At 38.4% G+C, this 22,160-nt stretch overlaps 1 long non-coding RNA gene across 1 annotated transcript; it reads left to right on the top strand.

Moving 5' to 3' along the window:
* Positions 1-238: 238 nt before the first annotated feature.
* On the top strand, positions 239-11,579 carry LOC138751178 (uncharacterized). The gene is made up of 3 exons (XR_011349766.1): positions 239-435; positions 10,905-10,992; positions 11,280-11,579. It is a non-coding gene; the product is annotated as an uncharacterized lncRNA (long non-coding RNA).
* Positions 11,580-22,160: the final 10,581 nt, after the last annotated feature.

Raw genomic sequence — 22,160 nt, forward strand, 5'->3', positions numbered from 1 at the left:
CAAGGTTGGATAGGCCAAGTTTCTTATGAAGATGAACATTAAGAGTTTACTGGTGTGTTCCCTTAACAGACGAAGGTCGGGAAATTTCTGCATTTGTGACCTCATCGGATTTATATGAATACAATGTTTTACCATTTGGAATGAAGAATGCACCAGGAACATTCTAAAGAATGATCAATTATGTGATTCAAGATTTAGAGAACAAGGATGTTTATCTTGATGATTTAGTTATGGAGAATGACATTTGGGAAGTGCATATCTCTGAATTAGAGAAATTGTTTGATGAACTTTTAAAAGTCATCCTTGCTGTTAATTTAGCTAAAAGTGAATTTGACCACACTTATGTGACTTATCTTGATTATATTTTTGGTCAAGCCAAGTTGGCATCTCTCCAAGCAAAAATTCAGGTGATTTCTGAGTTTACTGTTCCCATGGGTAAGAAAGCTATTAGGTGTTTTTTGGGGATGGTAGGGTATTATAGAAAATTCTGTAAACATTTTGCTGATATTGCTCTTTCTTTGACTAACCTTCTGAAGAAGGGTAGAATGTTTGTTTGGACAGAACATTTTCAGGAGCCATTTGATAAACTGAAAGCCATTTTATGTCACCAGCATGTGCTTAAGTTACCTGTCTTTGAGAAGCCATTTTCTTTAGCAGTAAAGGCTAGTGCCTAATAATAGTCTGAATACACCCGAGATTGTCTGATCTCGGAAACTAAGCAGGCTCAGTCCTGGTCATTTCTTGGAGGGGTGATCACCTAGGAACATCAGGTGCTGTAGGTTTCTGTGAGGGGTGCTGGACAAGGTAGTGTCTCTCTATCAGCCTTATGGCAGACAAGAGTTAAAGAATTTCATGTATATTACATTCTAAATGTCATATTACGCAATAATAATGGAGCCTTTAACTTTGGTCTTGAAGCTGCGGCAGTAGTGCTATTGCAAAAGAAAGTTTGTGATGATATTGATCATCCAGTAGCTTACTTATCCAATAGATTCAATGAACATCAAATTATTATTTTTCCTGGTACTGGTTTTGCAGCAATTTTATGTTTACAGCTGCACAGCTCAGGGACCACTTGTTGAGTATACTGTTCATAATCCTTTAGTGTTTTTGAGTAAAATGAGAAAAAAAATAGACAATTGTTAAACAGGAGTTTAATTCTGCAGGAGTATGATTTAATGATAACTCATTAAAGGCAAGGATAATGTAATTGCTGATTGCGTTTCAAGATGTTAAGTTTGCAATGTTGTTGAAAATATTTGTCTGTATTATATCATACATGAATGTAGGTTCCACTTAAAGAAATTGCCTTCATATTCAATAGTTTACAATAGAAAGCAGATATCATGCCTTTATGAGTAAATTGAAACTTGAAGAGTTCATCAATAATATTTTGGTCAGGAAGAGTAGGAAATTTTAAAAGCTTAAAGCAAATAAAATGTTGAATTTGATAGTATCTGAAATAATGTCTATTTAATAAGTTAAACATCATTCCCAATTGTTGAAGAGATAAAATGTTGTATAAAAAGATCTTTAAAATTATTAATACCTTAAAAATTCCATTCTTTAAAACAGACATCCAAAATAGCTGATTGAAATAAATAATTAAATATTGTAGGATTTGTAACTATACATCCCATAAGTCCAAAACATTTTCTGAATTAATTGCATATCTTCAATTTGTGTGTCATTATTAAGTCTTTTGTGAATTTTTGAACAGAGATAGGTAAAGATGACCCCATACCACACACGGGAAGGTACTTTTGAGGGACTTCAACTCCATCTCAATCCAATTAGGATATTCATCTGTCTTTTCACAATGCAACAAAAGTAACATATTTCTTAGGTTTATAGCCCAGTGGTAAAAACAGAATTTGGAAAGGGCTTATCCCCCATTATTTATAATGTTATGAAGATACCTTTTATTCAAACTAGGTTTCTTGGTTTGCCATATATATGACAGAATAATGGATTTGAAAATGACAAAAAAAAATCAGCAATGATTGAAAGAGGTATAAAAAGTTTGGAAGAATATTCATTTTAACCAAATGAATACTACACTTGATCTATCCAAAAGGCCAAGAAGTGATTAACTGAATAAATATGACCAATCATAGTCAATGAGAGTGGTGACCATCCTGTAAGAATTGATTAGGTTTGGTTGACCAAAAGTGCAAAGTTTACTTTAAAAAGATTTTAAAAATTCTTAGTTATGATAATGCACAAGTATTTAAATTGTTCATTCACTATTTTGAATGGATAGTTAGAATAAAGTTCCAGTGCACCCTTCAGTGGTAGTAATTTGTTTAAGTGGAATTAAAACTGAAATGGGAGAATGATCTGAATTTCACTTTCTCAGAGGAAGAATGGAGTCCCATTTTGGGCCTGATTTATGATTCATCATCGTGCACTGGGTATAGACTTATTCAATTCAAAGTGCTACATTATGTCCATTTCTCCAAAGTCAGACTCACTCAAATTAATTCTGATACAAGTTCATTTTATGACAAATGTAAAATATTCTATGCCTGTTACATATGCTTTGGACTTACCCTAATTTTCAAAAATATTGGACTGACATTTTTCAAACTTTTTCAACCATATTTAGGAACACTTTAGATCCATGTCCGGTAATTGCAGTATTTGGTTTTTCTAATGACATAATTATTTTATCTTCTGATCAAAAACAGGTTAGAACATTCTCCATTCTATTAGCAAGAAGAGCAATTCTGTTAAAATGGAAAGACGAGTTCCCACCTACACATCATCAATGGTTATTAGATATTATGCCTAATTTCTCGAGATTTTAAAAGGACGTAATGTCACGAAAATCAAGATTTCTTTTGATAAGACGGGGCCCATTTATAGCTCACTTCGATAATTTGACTAGTTAGGTGCGATGATGAATGTCGGTGGGTGTGTTTGTTTGGATCCCCTGAGGCCACTTGCTCGGATTTAACACTACACACAATATGAATTTTAACCTTGATTGCTGTGGGTTTGAATTTTTTTTCTCTTTTAACATAACATAACAATTACAGCACGGAAACAGGCTATTAGGCCCTTCTAGTCCGCACCGAACCAAACACCCCTTTCTAATCCCACCTCCCTGCACAATGCCCATAACCCTCCATCTTCCTCTCATCCATATACCTGTCCAACCTTTTCTTAAATAATACAATTGACTCCGCCGCCACTATTTCTCCCGGAAGATCATTCCACACAGCTACCACTCTCTGAGTAAAGAAGTTCCCCCTCATGTTACCTCTAAACCTCTGCCCCTTAATTCTTAACTCATGTCCTCTTGTTTTAAACTTTCCTCCTCTTAACGGAAATAGTCTATCCACATCCATTCTGTCTATCCCTTTCATAATCTTAAATACTTCTATCAAATCCCCTCTCAACCTTCTACGCTCCAAAGAATAAAGACCCAATCTGTCCAATCTCTCCCCATACTCCAGATGCTTAAACCCAGGTAACATTCTGGTAAACCTTCTCTGCACTCTCTCCACTCTGTTTATATCCTTCCTATAATTAGGCGACCAGAACTGCACACAGAACTCCAAATTAGGCCGCACCAACGTCTTATACAATCTCAACATCACCTCCCAACTCCTATATTCCATGCAATGATTGATAAAGGCCAGCATACTAAAAGCCTTCTTCACCACCCTATTCACGTGTTTCTACCTTCAGGGAACGATGTACCGTCACTCCTAAATCTTTCTGCTCTTCTGTATTCCTCAATGCTCTCCCATTTACCATGTATGTCCTATTCTGATTCTTCTTACCAAAATGAAGCACCTCACACTTATCAGCATTAAATTCCATCTGCCATTTTTCAGCCCACTTTTCTAAGCAGCCCAAATCCCTGCAATCCTTGAAAACCTTCTTCATTATCCACTATTCCACCTATCTTAGTATCGTCTGCATATTTACTAATCCAATTCACCACCCCATCATCTAGATCATTAATGTATATAACGAACAACAATGGGCCCAATACAGATCCTTGAGGCACACCACTGGTCACCGGCCTCCAACCTGACAGACAATTATCCACTACCACTCTTCTTAACTCCATGCTTCTTATATCTAATGTACGCCTCCCTTTTTCTTCGAACCAAGTTTCCAATATTCCTTGAAAACCACTGCTCTCTCAAACCTTTTGCCCCTCCTTTTAACCTAACAGGAACATAAAGCTTTTGCACTCTCAAAATCTGATCTTTAAAAGACTTCCATCTCTCTACTACATCCTGCCCATAAAACAAATTGTCCCAATGCACACCCTGCAAGTCCTTTCGCATCTCCTCAAATCTAGCTTTTCCCCAATCAAAAACCTCAATCCTTGGCCCTGATTTCTCTCTTTCCATAATGACATTGAAGCTGATGGCATTATGATCACTGGACCCGAAGTGCTCGCCAACACTAACCTCCGTCACTTGACCCATCCCATTTGCCAACAGTAGATCTAACACTGCTCCTTCTCTGGTCGGCACCTCTACATATTGTTGTAAAAAACTATCTTGCACACATTTCACAAACTCTAACCCATCCATTCCTTTCACAGAATGTGTTTCCCAATCTATATGTGGAAAATTAAAATCTCCCATAATTACAACCCTGTGCTTATCACAAATATCTACTATCTCCCTACAGATTTGCTCCTCTAGGTCTCGGTCCCCTCCGGGTGGTCTATAATACACCCCTACAAGTGTAACCTCTCCTTTCCTACTCCTCAGTTCCACCCAAATAGCCTCCGTGGATGTGCCCTCTAATCTATCCTTCCTAGGCACCGCTGTAATATTTTCCCTGACAAGCAATGCAACCCCACCTCCTCTTGCCCCTCCGACTCTATCACACCTAAAACAACGAAACCCAGGGATATTCAGTTGCCAATCACATCCCTCCTGCAACCATGTCTCACTAATCGCTACCACATCATACTTCCAAGTATCAATCCACACCTTCAGCTCATCCACCTTTTTTGCAATACTCCTGGCATTAAAATATATGAATTTCAGGGATTTCCCATTTTTTAATCCCTGTTTTCCCTCATCTTTAAGAACAACATTATTTACATTTCCTGACAATTGCCCTTCATCTTCTTCCAGAGCATTTCCCTTCTCTATCACCTGCCCATCCATATTCAAATACTTACTACAAACTTTCATTGTTTTCATTCTAACCTTCTCCTTACTGCTCTGTACTATTTTGTTCTTTTAATTTTTTCTTATTTATCTCTTATAATATTGTATTATTACCATTTATTGGATTTAGAATCAAGTCTTATTGCTATTGTACCATATGTAATTTGTAAATCTGCAAAAGTTTCATTACAATTGATTGGCTGATTTTTTTTGGTTTGTTTTTCTGATAAAATTCAAAAGTAATTTTAAAATAAATTGTAGGTTGCAGTTAAAATTTTGTTGTGATAACAAAATTTTCTTTGTGTGGGGGGGGGGGGATCTTACAAGCTCCTGTTTTTCTGTTGTTGTTTTTTTTTTAAAGTGAGTGTTACTTTGGAATTTGTGCCAGGTGAAAAACATTCATAGATTTCACAACATTTTTATGGACTGCATGGCTATAAACCAATGGCTCTCAACCTTTTTCTTTGTAAGTATTCTCTATGCCATTGGTGCTCTGTGATTAGCAAGGGATTGCTTAAGGTGGGATATGGGAGGAAAGAAAGTTTGAAAACCACTGTTTTAATTGTCCTTCATTGACACATTATGTTCAGGGTTTCATAGCTCCAAAGGAAATGGGCCAATGACAATTTTTCCTCAAGCCAAATATTTCAGTAACAATTGGGTCTAGAGCAGTGATTCTCAACCTTTACTTCCCACTCACACCCCATCTTAAGCAATCCCTTACTAATCACAGAGCATTTATTGCATTGGGATTACTTAAAGTGTTACGTGGGTGGAAAGAAAAAAGTTGAAAACCACTATAAAAATAAAGTAATTCTCTGGCAGAAGAACAAAGAAACAATGGTGTTTATCCAGGGAAAAATCAGATGGGACACTTACAGAGAGTCATATGATTAAGGTTTGGGACTTAAAAAAGAGGCCATATTTTAGTATTGATCAGCAAGTCATCAAAGTTGGAATGGTTCTGAGAAATGGACAATTTTCCTTGTCAAGAGAATTATGATTGAACCACCATAACCATTATAATGGTCATTTTTGATTGATCCATATCTGGATAAAGGAAGCAGGATCATTCCTGCTCATTCCTGTACAGGGTCTCAACCTAAAATGTTGGCTTGTGTTTGTTGCCACATGACCTATTGAATTCTTCTAGTGTTTTGTTTTTTTGTTCTGGATTCCAGCATCTGCAGTCGTGTTTGTCCTTATTCCCCATTGTTGTCAGGTCCAAGGTTTGCCTAATAGGTATTTCAGGGTCTTAAGTGAGGCATTTTAATAATCTCATATTGCCACAGAGCCAGTTAGCCCACTGATAAAATGGATGCATTGTTTCTTAACTCAGATCAAATTATCTCACAATCATTTTGATGATCATTTTGTATGACCTGTGCCTAGGCTTTGGAAGCATCATGGAAGTCATACATTTTGTTTCCCCTATGCAAGGAAGTGGGGAATTGTGAGCACCGTTTGTATGAAGACATTTCTCTGGCAGCAACTCCATAAGGATTTGGGAGTTTTCAGTAGTCTGATTACTCACCTTTTGTCATTACTTCTGAGCATCAAAGTCTAAGTTTCAACACAGGATTTTTAAGACTGAACTTTGTGAATGACTTTCCAGAATTGTAGAAAAGCTGTAATGGTTTGGGTAACACACACACACACACACTTACTTTGGGGATAAGTTTCAATAAATTAATTAAGGTGTGTTATTATTAGTGACTATTAACAAATATATTATTTTAAAAATAACACTGTCTTGGTGAATTTTATGGCCGCTGGTCTGCAATGCAACAGGACTTTAAAGACAAAGAATAATAGAAAAATCTAGAGAGTACATTTTGACTACAGGAAGCAGGAGTATAAGGGCAAGACAGAGCAAAATATCAGTGAAGTTCTACTTTGAGACAGCAACACACCTCAATTTCCTCCCAAAGCATTCTCTCCTGCATTACTTTGTAGCAAATTGTTAGAGGTATTATGTAATGACCCCAGCCCTATCAGGATTTCCAATGTTGCCAAAAATCATTCACAGGAAGCATTAACAGCCAGAAACCGTTCATTAGACTATAACAGATTAAACTGAAGCACTTGCTCTATTATGAAAAATGTTTTTGAGAGATAAACATACTGGCCTGTAAATCAGAAAACTGGATGCTAATCTGAGCTGAAGTGGTAATGACTGCCAAATTACTGGAATAACACCCAGAGGAGTTTGCAGGGTATTTTAATCCAAGCAATTTAACACATCAATAATTACAAATTTAAATATCAATAATGGTAACAATGAAACTATTGGTTTGTCACTAAAAGTCATTGAGTTCACTGGGAGGTCATCCTCCAGCCTTACCCAGTCTGACCCATAGGTAACTGTGTTACCTCCTCAATTCAGGAACAACAATTAAGGATGGAAAATAAAAGCTGACATTCCCAGCATCATTCACTTCCTGTTAATGAGTAAATTTAAAGTAAATAGAGAGAGGGTGGCAAATAAATCCATTTATAATTGGTGTCCGATAAAAGCATTATCGTTAGTTCATTGTCATGCTCACTCTGTCTTCAGAGATTGGAGCAAATAGTTCCATTTCCCAGCTGAGACATGGAAAAGAGATTTAATCGGTGCATAGCAAACTTTAAGGAAAAGAAAAAGAATATAAATTCATAAATCAGTTTCACTGACATATAAACTGGCAATTATCAAATTGTAAATCAAGTCAAATACATAATATTTTAAGTGGCCACATTGGTAAATTCATCTGTGGGTGTCAGGATTAGGTTCAGCAATGAACCCTCAGAACCTTGGATATCTTGCCAATGCTAACGGTCTGGATCATGCCTGAAGAATGGGCAATGAGCTTCCACAACGTTCCAACTGCTGCAGACCTTGTTTCTTTAATCATTCTTATCTAAGACAAGGCAAGGAAGAAAATAAAATCCCTGCTATTGGGGAAATTACTTCCATTCAAAGTGCTTGTGATAATGGATAATAATGGTGGCAAACACCCTCTTCAGATGTTATATTAACCACCCACAGTCAAGTCTCCAACAAGGATATTGGCTGCCAGTCTGAGGAATAAAAAGGTGGTCATACATAAAGTTTTATACTGTTTTAAAGCTTCAGTAACACTTCAGTTAGAGTTATGAAAACAGATTTAGCCCCCCTCTAAAGATTCTGAAGCAACTGGCAGGGTTCAGCTAAACAGGTATGAGTGAACAAAAGTATAATGATGTAATATTAAAAGCCATGGTCATTTTCTAGCACCATAGAATTTGGTGACGTTTAAACTTTTTGAGGAATTAATGGGTAGAAACAGGCAATTTCCAAGTTGAGACGATACAGATAATATTAAAATTGATGTTTTATTTTCAGATATTGCTTTTAACCTCTGAATCAAAACCCTTGTGGTTCAACGCCCTCTGATGCAGGCATGTGGTTGAGGCAGATACGTCTGGGGCAATGCATTTCAAGAGGGAGCAACATTAATTCCATCGTCTGTCTACCACTTCAAAGGGCAAAGGAGTTGCCCTGATAGAGGGGAAGATGCTGTTATCAGTAATGATGAACAAAAAGAGAGAAACTTTTTGTGAAGTCCTCTCTGGTTGGCTGTTGTTGCTCAGGAATGAAATTTGTTGCATTGAGGCACTCAGGCCTACAGATGGCTCCAAACCAAGAATAAAGTGATTTTTCTCTACTGTTCTCCTGAAATAGTTTTGCAAGCCAGTTACCTCAGGGCCTTTGGGGAGTGCAATATACAGTAAAACCCCAAACAACCAGAATTCAAGCAACCGGCAGGATCAGGCAACCAACAGAAAAATAATCAAGAAAAATTTTTAAAAAAAGTAAATAAGAATAAAATAATAGGTAAAAATACACTAATTTAAAATAGTAAAAGTAAATGTTCTCTGAAGTAACGCTTCAAACTTTGGTGAAGATGGGAGCAAATACTCAGCCAGTGGGGAGCCTTTGTCGGGCTTTGCTCATAGCAGCTGTTTGAATAAAGTCATGTGAAACAGCAATGGCGTCGCCCAGGATGAAGAGCTGGTTGATGCCGCTCGCAGTTGGGGCAACTCTCTTAAAGTGTCTCCTTATCTCTGCCTAGTAAGAGTCGCCCTGGTCAGAGGTTATATCGGTAAATTTGCGGGAGGAGTGGTTAATTATCTATAATGGTGTTGTTCATCTTTCGAGTGGCTCTATGGGGGGGGGGGAGTGGGGGTGGGGGAGTAACCTGCAGATGTAGTGACAGTTAAATTGTGTGACCAAAAATAAAGTAAAATGCATTCAGGTTAATATATTCATATAAGTGAAGTTTGTTCAGTGTAAGTACAGTATAGTATTTTTGTCTTTTAAACCTTTTATTCTTAATGCAGGTGTTTTAGGTAGTAAGAGTAAGTCTTAAGCAACCATAAAATACTCTTATTTGGTATCTACCCCTCCCAATAGGTGGCAGATATGAAGGATTTTACTGCACACTGCTTTGGCCAGGCCACACACATGCTGTGAATAAGTGAAATAATGCAGTCTGCCATACAAGTGCATATTCCAGTCTGGATGCACCAAATACTCTCTTTTAATCTACAAGAGTTAAGACGGATAAGATGTGACAACTCATACATAAAATATGGAACAATGCAACACAGACCTTTCATTCATGATGTCTGTACTGACCATCAAACTGCTGTCTGCCTGATTATAGCTCAGAAACAATAAAGAGGGGCTTAACAGGTGTGTGGACCAGCAGAAAATGAAATTTAACATGTCTAAGAATAATGCAGGCAGTGAAATTATATACACTTGAGGGAAGGATCTCAATTTCATACAAAGATTGGCACCAGCATTTCCTCATAATTTCTCTGTAATTTGTCACACTTGATAGTGCATAAATCTACAATCATCTGATCCAAAACTGACAAATCTAATAATATCTATGGTTTTATTTTTTTACTCAGCTTATTAAATTTTAAATTTAGACATTCAGCACGGTAACAGGCCCTTTCGGCCCATGAGCCCATGCCGCCCAATTCTCCTACAACCCACGGCACGTTTGGACCAATGGGAGGAAACTGGAATACCCGGGGGAAACCCACACAGACACGGAGAGCGTACAAACTCTTTACAGACAGTGGGGGATTCAAACCCCAGCCCCAATCGCTGGCGCTGTAACCACTTTGTGCTAACTGCCATGCAACCGCGCCAAATCATTCCTTCATAATCTTACAATCATCTATAATCTGCCATCATGACAGAAAGCAGCACTAATATTCCATAAATGATACTGAAAGAACAAAGGAGAGTTTTGGTAATTCAGAAACTCAAAATGCTCATTCACTTTAAAACGTGCACATATATCCTCATCTTATGCATCCTTCATTGGCCTGGTGAATGGCTTGAAAGGTTTTTTTTAAAAAAATGATTATTGAAGCATGTGCAGAAGTTGGGGGCTAATAATGATTTCACTTACTTCATTCATATAAGTCTCTGAAAATACTGGGCAAACTATTCATTTAAACAGGAGCTGCGTCCATAATCCCACACAACTATAATTGTGCATTTCATTGAATTAGAGATTAAAAATATAAAACAAAAATAAATAATAATTTTTCACAGTGAACGAGGAAAACTATTTTGATCTATTTTGTGTATTTCTGACTCATTTTAATTCAATTAAGTATATAATTCCAGTTTTTTTTTAGTTGTTTTTGTAGTTTTACTTTACAAAATCATTGTTCAGCTGCAGAAAGTAAGAATTTTGGTGCTTACAGGTATGTTCATTGTATATGGCATTAAACTCATCCAGGATGGAACCCAGGTGCACATGGATCGCTCACTCTTCGGGAAACTGTTCGGCTGGTGAATATTCTCATTGTTTTCCGAGTCCTTCGGATAATTCCTAAAATCGAAAAATATTTGGCCAATTAGAGTAATGGTTAGTGCAACGCTGTTACTGCACCAGAGACCAGGGTTCAGTTCCGACACTGTCTTTAAGGAGTTGGTATGTTTTCCCCTCCGGGTGTTCCAGTTTTGTCTCACCATTCAAAATGTACCGGGATTGTAAGTCAATTGGGTGTAATTGGGCAGCAGGGGTGGTTGCAGTGCTGTATGTCTAAAAAAAAGCTAATGATCTTTATCCATTTCAGGTCTGCAGTGAAAGAGTGCTAGTGATACTCATGACCACTAGAGGAAGTCAGAGATAAAAGCTGCACCTCAGATTAGATGCAAAAAAATAGCTGTTCCACGAGGTCGTGAGTTGTTAATAAAAGATTTTTAATATAAAAGAAACCAAGTTTTTTATTGCTTAAAAGAAACATCACAAGGCCACACAAAAAAAAACATTCAGGGCTGGAGAGATGATTGAAAGAAAAAATCTATAACTTTTCAACTGTTAAATATTTGCTGGACGAAGAAAATATGTTTTTGTTTGGCCTTAGAAGAAGTAGAAGTGACATTGTGGAATTAAATGTGACTCAAGATCACCCTAAGAAAAGGACTATGTAACAAATTTTAATTTGAGCAAATAAAATTCAATGCTTGAATGTTCAGGTGGGAATATGAGTTCACACTTCTGTAATAATTTAAATATGATTTCAAGACTATTAAGGAGGTTGTGGTCAAATTACAGGATAATTCTGAAGAAAGGAATACCAATGAGGAAATATTCAACAATATTGTAAATAATTCCTGGAAGAACATCATTTTTAAGTTAAAAAAAAATACTGGAAGCCATTAGCGCGTCAGTAGCATCTGTGGAAAGAGTAAAACAGAGTGAATGTTCCAGGTTGATGACCTTTATAAATATCTAATGCACATTTAACTGTTGTTTTCTACACAGATGCTATCTCAGATATTGAGCATTTCCAGCATTTCTTGTCCTTCTTCTGGCTTATCTGTATTTTGATTTTTTTAAGTCAAGTCCCCTTTATGTATCGTTCATACCTTGCTCACATAGTAAAGATAAGATCACGCTTCTCCAGGACCATGGAGCATTTTTACATAAATATAAGTTAGTATAGATGTTAAGCACATTAAAATATTTAAAATATTGAGATGTATGCAGTAAAAATTCACAGTACACTCTCCACATATGTTCTGGGAATTTAGGAGTCTGATGGCTTGAGGGAAAGAACTGTTGCCCAATCTGGACATAAGGGCCCAAGTGCTATGGTACATCCTATCAGATGGCAGAAGGGAGAACAGTTCACATGAAGGGTGTGTGGAGACCTTCACGATGTTTATTGCCTTTTGCCTACATCGAGTGTTGTCGATGTCCTTCATGGTAGGAAGAGAGCCCACAATGATCTTTTCCGCTGACTTCACTCTCCTCTGCAGGGTCTTGCGGTCCGAGGAGGTACAGCTTCCAAACCAGATGGTGATACAGTTGCACAGGATGCTCTCAATACATCCTCTGTAGAATGTAGTGAGGATGGAGGATGGGAGATGGACTTTCCTCAGTCTTCACAGGAAGTAGAGGTGCTGATGGGCTTTCTTGGCTATGGAGCTGGTGTTAAAGGATCAGGTGAGATTCTCCACCAGGTGCACTCCAAGGAACTTGATTCGCTTGGTGACCTCAATGGTAGAGCTGTCAATGTTCAATAGAGTGTGGTCCCTTGGGCCCTCCTGAAGTCCACAATCATCTCTTTTGTTTTATTAACATTCAGATGTAGGTGTTTGGCTCTGCACCAGTCCATTAGTGACTGCACCTCATCTATATATGCTGACTCATCATTCTTACTGATCAGGCCCACCATGGTTGTAATGTCAGTGAACATGATGATGTGGTTCCAGCTGTGCTTGGCTGCACAGTCGTGGGTCACCAGAGTGAACAGCAGTGGACTAAGCGTATAGTTTTGGAGGTCCTGTTACTGATCTGGACTGCCTGAGATCTCCCTGCCAGTAAGTCTAGAATCCAATTGCAGAGGAAAGTGTTTAGATCCAGCAGGCTCAACTTCCTTATCAGATACTGGTGTATGTTCATGTTGAATACTGAGCTGAAGTCAATAAATAGCATTCAAGCATATGAGTCTTTATTTTCCAGTTGGGTGCGGGCTAATTGGAGGGAGGTGGCAATGGCATTGTCTTCAGAATAGTTGGGTCTGTATGTGAACTGCAAGGGATCTAGTGATGGAGGCAGCAGGAGCTTGATGTGCCCCATGATGAGACTCTTGAAGCACTTCATGACAATGGACGTGAGTGCGACAGGGTAGTAATCATTGAGGCAGGACACAGACGACTTCTTCGAAACGGGGACAATTGTGGTGGCTTTGAAGCACGTTGGCACCATGGGAGATGTTAAAGTTGTTGGTGAGAACATTTGCTAACTGAGCCGCACATCCCCTGAGCACTCTGCCGGGAATGTTATCTGGTCTGCGGGTTGACCTTGCCTAACACTCTCTTCACATCAGCCACTGCAAGACACAGCATCTGGTCATTTGGAGGAGAGGTGGTCTCTTTTGTGCTGCAATGTAATTTTTCACCTCAAAGTGCGTGTAGAAGTTATTCAGTGTGTCTGGGAGGGAGGCACCACCAGCACAACAGATGGTGTAGTCCTATGGTTGGTAATATCTTGGATGTCCTTCCACATGAGTCGCGTGTCCTTACTGTCCAGGAAGTGACTATGAATGCGCTGGGCACGTGCATGCTTTGCCTCCCTGATAGCCTTAGACAACCTGGCTCCTGCAATAGCTTGGGCTACCTTGTCACCCGCTCAGAAGGCAGCATCTCAGTTCCTGAGCAGCACACGCACCTCCGCAGTCAGCCACGACTTCTGATTGGAGCGAGGTCTTGGGCACAGTTTAAATGTTTAACCTTTAAATGGAAGGTTTTGTTTTAAATAAAAGTGATTAATCAAGTTTGATTTGTAACTATAAATTCCATCAGTCAACTGGGTCACATTTTTTTGGAATGTCTTATGAAAGGAAAGAATATTTTAGGGCAACATAGAAGAGCACTGATGTTTTTCTTTTTCTTTCTGACGTTTCATTCCAAGAAGCACATGATACTTCACAAATCAACCAATTAGTTCCAATGGTGTGGAAACCACAATGATTAGAGCTGATAGATTTGTTGTAGCCTTCACAGCCATTGAATTCAGAGTAACTTCTTCCGCCTGTTCCACCATTGGTTGGATTGTTCTTCGTCAGGGACTTCACCCTCGACCTTACTGCCATGAGTGGCCCAACCAGGGGCACAACTCAAGACGGCATCACTCTGGGGACCACAGGACCACACAAGCTTCTCCCCGACCACAAGGTGACAATCCACGGAGAAGGTAAGTAAAGCAAAATAACTAGAAAGAACTTGGATTAAATTGGTAACCTGTTAAATCTTTGCTTGAATTTCTGCCCATTGGTTATGACTCCTTGCAGTATCAGTAATGGATTCTTGTATTAATTCAATCTGTGGTTCCTAAAAAAAATAAAATCCCATACTTACTTTGGCCTGAATTGCCTCTATTTCCTTAGCAAAACAAATTATTAACAGATGGTAGAGTTCTTGGGGGTTGGAAGTTAATTACACTTCCATCTCAGTGAAAGTTTTGGCTAATTTCAGTAGCTAGAGTAAGCTTTGATACAGCACAAATGTACAAGATCTACATTTTTTCAAAAAAACTACATAAAGATAAAAACTATAATGAGTGTGTTTCAAAAACAATTTATTTTCTTCCTATATTTCAGTAAAACCTTGTTGAATTGGTCCATTGGAAGCCCCTGTGTTGTTATTTAAAGGGAATCCACCTATAAAGTGGCATTTACCTAAGGCTAGTGAATTGTGATAGGCATGAGGCAGTGGAAGATGCCCACCTTACTACCTTATAAATGAATTAATTGTTTAAAATGTTTATGACCTACGCCTCTTCCCTGGAATCTTAACCTCTCTGCTTTATTAAACCCACCAAAACTCTTAATCTTGGGCGGCATGTTTGGTGAATTTGCAAATGCCACAGTAAAATACTTGGGCTATGTAGTTGGCCATGGCAAAGTTGCACCTATTCAACCTAAGGTGAATGCAATTTCTGTGTTCCCTATTCCCAATGGCAAGAAAGCACTGACAAACTTTTTAGGAATGGCAGGATATTATAGGACATTTTGCAGAAATTTTGCTGAGGTCGTTCTGCCTTTAACCAACCTTTTGAAGAAAGGGGAGAAATTTGTGTGGACTAAAGGTTGTCAGACAGCTTTGGAAAATTTAAAGGAGATGCTATGCCATTGCCCAGTGTTAAAATCTCCTGATTTTCCATTTTCAGTAGCAGTGGATGCCAGTGAGGGAGCAGCAGGTGCAGTTTTAAGGCAAAAACATAATGAAATTGACCCTCCAGTTGCCTACTTTTCAAAAAATTCAATGTTCATCAAAGAAACTATTCCACTATTGAAAAAGAATTGTTCTTTATCATATTTGGTCTGCAGAATTTTGACGTTTATCTTGGTACCTCTCATGAACCAATTGTTATATTCACTGACCACAATCCTCTGGTGCTTTTGAATAAGATGAAGAATAAAAACAGAAGATTGTTAAACCAGATCTCAATATTACAAGAATATAATCTTCAAATTAACCATATCAGAGGTATAAATAATGTGATTGCAATTGTTAGTCAAGATGTTAAAATTGATCATGTATAAAAATACTCTCAAATTGGGTTATTAAGAAGAAAAGAAAGAAGTATTGTGTAATGTTATCCCTTTAGTGATTTTTAAGACAGTTTAGTTATAAATGAATTTTAACTCAAGAGTTAAAATTCCTTTAAAGGGGAAAGGTATGACAGAGGTGTTTGGGAGAGAAATTGGGAAAGATTTGTTAGATCAGGTCACACACAAACACTTAAAAACAGAATTTTTGTATGTGTTTGGCAGAGTGCTCAGAGACTTCAAAGATAGACTGTTATTTGCAAAAGGCAACAATGTAGCAACATACAGCAGCAACTTTGTCTGAATACTGTATGCACAATATGGTTCAACCAAAACCCAACTAAAAAGAGCTCTAATTAAGCTCCAGCCAGTATATTTTCAACTCTCCATATTTAAAATTCCAATGAATGTTGAGGATGGAGCAGAGACAGCGCTGATGGAAGTGTTCTAGGAGCCGTAGGTGATGCCAGTAGAGGACCCATGATTCGGAGCCGAACAGGAGCGTGGGTATGACAATGGCTCTGTACACGCTGATCTTTGTGTGTTTCTTCAGGTGGTTGTTTTTCCAGACTCTTTTGTGTAGTCTTCCAAAGGCGCTATTTGCCTTGGTGAGTCTGTTGTCTATCTCTTTGTCGATCCTTGCATCAGATGAAATGGTGCAGCCGAGGTAGGTAAACTGGTTGACCGTTTTGAGTTCTGTGTGCCCGATGGAGATGTGGGGGGGCTGGTGGTCATGGTGGGGAGCTGGCTGCTGGAGGACCTCAGTTTTCTTCAGGCTGACTTCCAGGCCAAACATTTTGGCAGTTTCCGCAAAACAGGACGTCATGCGCTGCATCCTCAGCATTCATTGAAATGACTTCATCAACAACATCGAAGTACTCGAGCTGGCAGAGTCCGCAAGCATCGAATCCATGCTGCTGAAGACCCAACTGCGCTGGGTGGGTCATGTCTCCAGAATGGAGGACCATTGCCTTCTCAAGATTGTGTTCTATGGCGAGCTCTCCACTGGCCACTGAGACAGAGGTGCACCAAAGAAGAGGTACAAGGACTGCTTAAAGAAATCTCTTGGTGCCTGCCACATTGACCACCGCCAGTGTGCTGGTATGGCCTCCAACCGTGCATCTTGGTGCCTCACAGTTCGGCGGGCAGCAACCTCCTTTGAAGAAGATCGCAGAGCCCACCTCACTGACAAAGACAAAGGAGGAAAAACCCAACACCCAACCCCAACCAACCAATTTTCCCTTGCAACCGCTGCAACCGTGCCTGCCAGTCCCGCATTGGACTTGTCAGTCACCAATTAGCCTGAAGCAGACGTGGACTTTACCCCTCCATAAATCTTTGTCCGCGAAGCCAAACCAAAGAAGAAGTATTTAAAATTATTATGGTTTTCAAAAATGTGCATGTTATGGATTCTAATAAACTTCTGGTTAAAAAATTAAGGACAGGAGGTCTGCTAATATCATTTGAAAATATATATAGATATATACTTAGATATATACTTGATATGAAATAATGCTAATTCACACAGTGAATAAATAATATTGAATATCAATCTTCCATTTCTGATTGAAAAAAATCAACATTCTATTAGTATATCAGAAACACGAGGGTAAAGAGGGAATGAGTGTGAGGATCCAGGTGTCCTAAATAAATAATTCTTACCTGTTGTTATGTCATAGACCAGCAGCAATAGAAATTCACCAAGACAATGGTATCTTAAAATAATAATTTTTATTAATAACTATTAATAATATAATATCTTACTTAACTTTTAAACTTAACCCCAACTATGCACAAATGTGTGTGTGTGTGTGTGTGTGTGTGTGTGTGTGCGTAGATTACCCAAACCCTTACAGCTTAGGAACAATTCTGAAAAATTGATTCAAAGTTCAGTCTTAGAGATTTTGTGTTGAAACTTAAAACTTTTAAAACTGTTGTTCAACAGTAGTTGAGACACCGAGTCATCAGATTACTCAAAACTCACAAATTCTTGTCTAGTTGCTTTCAGTGAAATTTTTCTTCAAATGAATGATTTGCCACAACTTCCCCTTTCTTGTGTAGGGGTCACGTGGCTTGATGTCTTCACAGACCCAGGCAAGGGTCAGACTAAGTAACCATTAAAATGGTCATGATCCAGATACCAGAATTATCTTTCTGTCTTTATCTAGATATGGGTCAGTCATAAAGGGCCATTACAATGGCCACAGTAGCACTGCTCTCTTTCTCTCAACAAAGAGAAGCAGCCGAAGTGAGCACCTTCCTTTGAAGTCACTTCAATTCTGTCTGTAGATTACTCCGTAATAAATTAAAAATGCTTCTTCAAGTGTCTGAATCACATGACTATTTGAGCAAAACATGGTTTTTATGTTTCAATTTCCCAAAACATGAGTCAACAAGCAGATGGCCCCTTCTGTTTAAGTAAACATTCATTGTTTCAGGTTTTCAATTGAGAACAATAATGCTGGTTTTATGACTCTGAATATAAGTGCCTTTGTGCCTGGGTTTAAAAATATACGTGCCTTTCCCTGTCCAACCTGCAAAGTAAATTTACTAAAAAATTTATATATATATGTAAACAAAATAAGCCTGTAACATCCGTATTCAGCAAAGAAAAGGACATGGGGGAAAGTAAGTCCAGGGACGGGTACATGGACAATCTGGAGAAGATCAGTACAAAGAAAGAGTTAGATGTTATGGAATGCATGCATTTTGACAAATCTATAGGGCTGAATGAGATCTTGGGATGATATGGGAGGCAATGTAGCTGAGGTCCTGAAGGAGATTTTTGTATGTTTGTTAGCCACAGGTGATGGGTTCAAAGACTGGAGGATAGTTACAGTGGTTCCTTTATTGAAGCAGAGGAGCATGAATAAGTCAGGTAATTATGGACAATGAGCTTTATCTCCAAGGTGTGGAAATCATTGGGGAACAGGGTCATTCGAAAGCCATACCACCACATGAATGCTTTCCAAGGTAGAGGTATAACAAAAATAAGTAATGAGAGAACAAGGTCTGACATGCTGCCTCCAAGACCTCACTGAGGTCGAACTTTTCTTTTTCTTGCTACAACGGAACTGAAATTCAGGGGGCAAATTGCAAGGAAGATTCCAAAGAGTCGGTCTTAATCACAGGGCTTTATTGAGGGTATGCACTCCTCAATATAACTTTACTCAGGCTTGAATCTTTCTCATGTCTTTATATTATCCAGGAGGTCGTCACCAAGGTCATTCTCTGTTGCAGCCATAGTTTGAGGTTAAACCAGGGCATCGAATGTCTTGCCTGTGAATGTGGGTTTTGGGTAAAGGAGAGCTATAATGAACATGTGAATTTTAAAGGTGATTGCAGTTGAGTGAAGGAAAGCAGTGGTGGAGAACCCTATCTTTTCATTCAATGCTCTAGTTACATGATGCTGAGCATTTATATACTCCACATGTTCTTCCCATCATCGGTGGAGTTGACTCTTAAAAAGTATTTTCCCTGTAGAAGAAATGGAATGTTATTCCCCATACTCACAATCCACATAGAGGTCTCTAAGGAAACTTTTAAAAGTTTCTTTCACCTGTCTCTACTTCACCTATCTCTCTACTTGAAAAGTACTTCTCTGATGTCACAATATACCCTGAACTCACTGTAATCTGTCCCTCTCCTAGTGCATCCTCTCCACTGTCCCCTCATCCTGATCTATGTCTTTGGCGGTCAATTCTTTTCTCATCGAAATAACAGATTCTGTCATTACAGAAACTTGCCATCAGGGGTCCTCTGACTTCCACTACAGTATATTTACAATACGCATTCAACTATTACAACGTAGGTCACCTTTTCTTCCATAACTACCTCAGTATCATCAACTTTATGCACTCTCCATACATCAGCCATTTAACGTAAAGGGTATGGTTTTAATATTACCAGAATTCTGAAAAACTGCGTCTCTCCCCCATTGTGGAATTTTGCCCTTATACTGGACACTAAGTCGTTGGTGAAGCTGCTAAAATGCTACCTGGAAGAACTTGTTCAGAAATGTTAAAGAGAGCTGATGATTCTTTGCCACCTCTATTTCTCTCGTGGCTGATACGTCTTCAGCCACTCGTGTGCTTTCCTTTTTTAAAAACCTTTGTGCTTCTTGGGTTAAATACTGCTTTGAGGCAAATTACTCTTGCATCTGGGTTAAGCAAGTATTTATGCAATTGGTGAGGAGGAATTTAAACTGAAAGTCATTACCTGGTTTATATAATATTGCTTTATGGCAGTCCACAAAAAAGTGCTGGAGAAACTCACAGGCCATCCAGGTAAGATGGTAAAAGGCAGGCGACATGTCAGGCCTGAGCTCTTCTTGACCTACTGAACACTTCCATGCACTACAGTAGACACCAGCATCTGCGGATTTTCTTATTTACCTTCATTTGGCTGCTCCACAGTGAAGAATCTTAGAGGGAGATCTACCCTGAAGAAGCTATCCTTGACTTGCTGAGTTTCTCCAGCCCTTTTGTACACTGCCCCCACCCAACCTCAGCAGATTTTCTTGCTTACTGCCTTGTGGCACACTTTTCTGATGTTCAGAAAGAGAATACCAGAGCAAAAACTGGTCAGTTCAAAGGGGACGACAAGGTAACAACAAATCTTTGGAAACGTATTTGTGTGGATGAAAGCTCGTGAGTTAGCTGAGAAACACTTTGTGTTTTTAGATATAAAATTGCAATTCAGCACCAGCTTCTTCCACCCTAATACCTTTATCAACTTTATGTACTCCCTGTAAGTCAGTCATCTAACTTAAAGAGCGTGGCTTTAATATTTTTTAATCATATATATTTCCTGAAGAAAGAGGTTATTTATTTTCCTGGAGGTTCATGGCCTAGTGCTCATACCTTTGGTTGTTGGGAAACCTGAAAATTAAAGCAGTCGGGAGTTATTTAAATACAAGAATATTTTGATATTCTGTATAATCTAACTTGAAGACACCGTGGGGCATGGTTCAAACCTTGATCTGATTGGAAAGAGCTGGTGACGAGATTCAATGATGGTTTTATAAAACATTGGAGTAGATGTTGATGTGCAAGATGAGATATAAGCAATACAGTGACGGCATTTTCATGTGTGTGCTTTGCATGTGGGTTTCTCTTAACAATCTGGACTAAATTCTCCTGGTTTGTAGAGGATGTGGAAATGAATATGTACAGCAGTGAATAACCAATAAACAGAATTATGATGCACTGTGAGGCACAGTTAGAAAATATAATTTGTTCCATAGACGGCTGGCCTCACTTCTGTGTGAGAAGACCCTTAACCTCCATTAAGAATTTCCTGGCTTGGGCTGGCTTGTCTTAATATCATCCAGATGTGAAATGTATGAACTTGTTTAAATCTGATTTATGGCACAGAGGCACCTTTGTAATCACCTTGGAGACAATAACTATTAGAAAATGTTTCAGAATTCCCCAGATTTTTTTAAAAAAAAGAACTTGGCTACATTTGTAATTGTCACGGTTGAAATGGCACACATCAGTAAAGGGAGAAACAGCACGTTACCAAATTCCCTCATGATTGCACATGCTTCTTATTATCCTTGTTTAAGACTGCAGTGTTTGTGTAAGTTGAATATCTCCTGATTCCATTCTGCTGGGTGCGGAGTTGCATATTCACAGCAGAGTTTAGTGCACGATCCATCTTCAAACAGAAAACGACATGTCATTTTTTAATATGCAAGGAAGAATACCGTTTTGTGTTTTGCTTTATTGTAGCATTGTAATTTGTTTGAATTATATGCTGCATATTGTGAATGGTTATTTATAGGTACCACAAAATAATCTAAATCATAATTTTTTTCACCTTTTTCTGACAAAAAAATTCCTTCCATTGTCTTAAACATTTTTGGATAAGGAAAATGCCCATCAGATTTGTGCACTTTTTTTGATATATCCACTTACTTTTTTTCTAATACATTTCTAACTCTTCTTGCAGATAACCATCTGAATTTTAATTTAATTTATAGATGCAGCACAGTAACAGGGCCTACCTGTTCATGAACCCGCGCTGCCCAAATACACCCACGTGACCAATTTGCATACCAACCTTGTACGTCTAATTCCAAGGCAATTTCTTCCTCAAAATCCTAATTTTGAAAGGCAATCTATCCAATTTCCCTTCAAACTTTTTAATTGTTAGATTGTAATCTCGAGTATTTAGAACTCTGCATAATCAAAATCAGAATTTATTGCTATGAACGTCATGAAATTCAGTGTTTTCCAACAGCACCACAGTGCAAACCATCATATTATAACCATCTTACAACATTGCTATAAAAAATAAAATAATAGTGCACAAAAATTAAGGCAGTATCTTTGGTTCATTGATCATTCAGGAATCTGATGGCAGCGGGCAAGAAGCTGTCCTTGTGCCGTT

This window comes from Narcine bancroftii, chromosome 1, assembly GCF_036971445.1.
Source record: "Narcine bancroftii isolate sNarBan1 chromosome 1, sNarBan1.hap1, whole genome shotgun sequence".
Classification (NCBI taxonomy): domain Eukaryota; kingdom Metazoa; phylum Chordata; class Chondrichthyes; order Torpediniformes; family Narcinidae; genus Narcine; species Narcine bancroftii.